A 3324-nucleotide genomic window follows, 5' to 3' on the forward strand; every position below is an offset into this window, starting at 1 on the left:
GCCAAATTACAACTCGTAGAAAGACATTAGAATTTAATACTTTTTACTCACAATATATATTGTCCTTGGAATTTTCCATTTCCTTTATAGAGAAACTGCTCTCTAGTTTTTATTTATTTCAGCACATTCCAATATTATCCTTATCATGGAGTCAACACAAGATGATCTGCTAAAAGGATTTCACTAAATCTATTAGTTGGATGATTTAAATTCCTGGTTATTTGAGGTTCTGACCTTGAAAATCCCCAAGGTTATCTTTCAGATCTTAAATCTAGACTCTAAATTACTAAAATACATCAAATATGCCATAAAAGAAATGTGAGATATTAATTCCAAATTTTTTTAATTGAGTTAAAACTACCAAATGGAAGGATTCTGATGCACCGCTCTCTAAAACAAATCAAAACATTCGAGCCTTTTTACTGTACTTCAGTTTTCACCAAAAACAGAAACAAAACCATAACCATTGCCTGAGGCACTTAATCACCTACTAGAAAATTCTTTTCTGTGTGTCTTGCCCTTATCATTTTAGGAACCTAAGCATAACTTGTACTACTAACAAATCCCAAATTACAGTGACTTAATGCAACAAAACTTAATTTCTAAATGTAACAACGTGATGTATGTGTTGGTGGCTGGCAAGTGGCTTGCATTTCCAGGGTTTCTCTCATTGCATCTTGAGGCTCTGGTTCCCCCTGCCTCAGCTGGAAGGGGCTGGGAAAGAGACTGTGCCTAGCATGGCAGGGGAAAGCCAACCAGCCCTCACTACTCATGTTTCAGCGTGGTAGTGAATGACCTTGAAGTCTGTGCTGTGCTCCCTGTTCTCCTGTGTGGGATCTGCAGGGAGTATGAGGCCCCAACACTTTCTACTGGGAGCACTGCCTCCCATACAATCCTCCCTAATACCCTGCATCATAAGGTGCCTGGCTATGGGCAACACAGAATTAAAAATGCTGGATTAAATATACATCTTCCACATTTCAATAATTGCCAAGTTGTTCCTCTCCATCCCCACAGCCCATTTCCATCCTCTGAGTTTGTGTCCTCACTTCTTCCTTAACACTGGATATCTTAGCATTGGTTTACATTGTGTTGCCATGGTTACACAGGAGCCTGTGCTTTTTCCTGGAACCTATTGACTAATCAGAACTCCTTGCCTCTCCATCCACTATTCATTCATGTCCTTGACCCCTATCCCTGTGGGTTTCCCCAGATGTTAAGATTCAGTTGTACAGTAATAATAGTCACCTTTTCCTATCAAACGTATTTCAAACATTTTCTTCCAACCTGTAGCTAGAATGTTGACATATTGATATTATTTATGGTCCCTTTCATGCCAAATAAAGCTTTCAATTCTTTTAAGATTTTATTTGAGAGAGAGAGAGAGCAAGCGAGTGAGCACACAAGTTGAGGGAGGGGCAGAGGGAGAGGGAGAAGCAGGCTCCCCACTGACCAGGGAGCCAGACCCAGGGCTGCAACCCAGCACCCAGGGATCATGACCTGAGCAGAAAGCAGACGCTTAACTGCGCCACCGAGGTGCCCCAAAATGTTTTCAATTCTTAAGAATTTTTTTATTTTTCAGCAGACATTTGAAATTCTTAGAGATTAAGAATATTTTAATCCCTTCACCCTTCTTTGATTTTTGCTCAGGGACATCCTGGCCCTCCACTGTGGTAATGTTATTGTGCCCTAAAGTGTGTCTATTACTTTCACAGCAGTGTGTCTTGGTGTTCAGAGCCTGAGAAGCAGTTCAAGAACAATACTAGTTTTATAAAAATTAAATAGAAATGCTTGGTCATAAACACATTTAGGAAATCCTGACACTGTGCCTCCTTGATCAAGTTTTACCAGTTTCTAAGAACTTCCTATTTTCCACATACTTACCAACACTTGACATTTTCACACTTTTGCTTTTTGTCCAAATGCTACCTGGGAGCCACTGAGGTTGAGATTTTTTTCAAATGGTTTTTGTCCGTGGGGTTCCTCTCCAACTAATGGCCTATTCACACAAGTTCTCATTTTTATATTGCAGTGTTTGACTTACTATAAATCCTGTGTAGTATGTCTATATGATACCTATCTTTTCTGTGTTTATCTCCCAGTCTGTGGTTTGTTTTTTTTTGCCCCCCCCCACCCCCACCCCGCCAAGTATGAGTTGCTTACATAGTGCAATGTGTGGATTTTTCCTTTGCGGTCCTGGGTGTTTTGCTGATTTTAATAATGTAAGGCCGTTCCTAGACAAGATTGTAAAGTAGTCTCCGAAGGCTTTTTTGCCCAAAACGTTCCCCACGGGTTATTCGGCGTATGCAGGCTTCTAAATGCAAAATTCCTATGACCTAAACCCTCATGATTGGAAAAATCTGGTCTAATAAAAGGTTACCCGCAGAGTCAACCCAGGGAACTGGGACCTGGGAAGCCAATCTCATAACGTGTTCCTTAAGCCATTCAAACCATTCTTTTCCAAATTTCACCTCTGCAGCTTTTTAAAAGAGATTTCTGGAGATTGCACCCTCCCTGGGCGGGGGTAGAGGAGGGCATAGAGAAAGAGAAGGGAACTCACTGCAATTGCTGAATGCCGAAAAGTCACGCAGGCGCAGAAAGCTGGTGCTGCAGGAGGCGGGGCCGGACACTGAAAGCGGAAGTAGACGAATGTTTCAATTTGCTTACACTCCACCTAACGTTCGTTGTTTCCCACATGGTCTAGCGGTTAGGATTCCTGGTTTTCACCCAGGCGGCCCGGGTTCGACTCCCGGTGTGGGAAGGCGGAAGTTTTTAGACCCCTCGTTAAAAAAAATTACCACTATACATTTGGATCCTTCTTAGAAAGAATGCACTAGATATAGTTGTTGAAAGCCGTAGTTCCATAGAGGGAATGTTGACGCATGAGGACACATCATGCGGTTCTCCACCTTGGAAAGCTTGCTTTGGTAATCAGTATTGTCACTTCTGCCCATCATAAAATTCATTTAAAATGTTCCAATAAATCATCATAATATTTAATGGTCAAATTATTAGACAAAGGAATTCATTTTTGTTCCACCTTTATTCAGATAATTTATATATAGTAGTGTGTAAGTTTAGAGGTGCACAACATGATTTCATATATATACATGTATATACACATATATATATTTACCCAGTAAGGTGAGTTAATACCTCCATCATCTCACATAATTACCATTTCTTTTAGACTTCTTAGAATTTCTTAGATTCTGACCAATTTACTGCTTTTATGTCCCCACTAAGTGTTTCTGGCCCAAGACTAAAGAGATGGTGAACAAAAGGAAGAGAGGAAAAGGGGCCTGAGAAAGCTGAACCCAAGAA

General features: G+C 40.7%; 1 non-coding gene across 1 annotated transcript; it reads left to right on the forward strand.

The window, feature by feature from the left end:
• The first annotated feature begins 2689 nt into the window (after positions 1–2689).
• On the forward strand, positions 2690–2761 carry TRNAE-UUC. Its single transcript has one exon. It is a non-coding gene; the product is annotated as a tRNA-Glu (tRNA).
• The last annotated feature ends 563 nt before the right edge of the window (positions 2762–3324 follow it).

The sequence above is a fragment of the Zalophus californianus genome, chromosome 6 (genome assembly GCF_009762305.2).
Source record: "Zalophus californianus isolate mZalCal1 chromosome 6, mZalCal1.pri.v2, whole genome shotgun sequence".
Lineage (NCBI taxonomy): Eukaryota > Metazoa > Chordata > Mammalia > Carnivora > Otariidae > Zalophus > Zalophus californianus.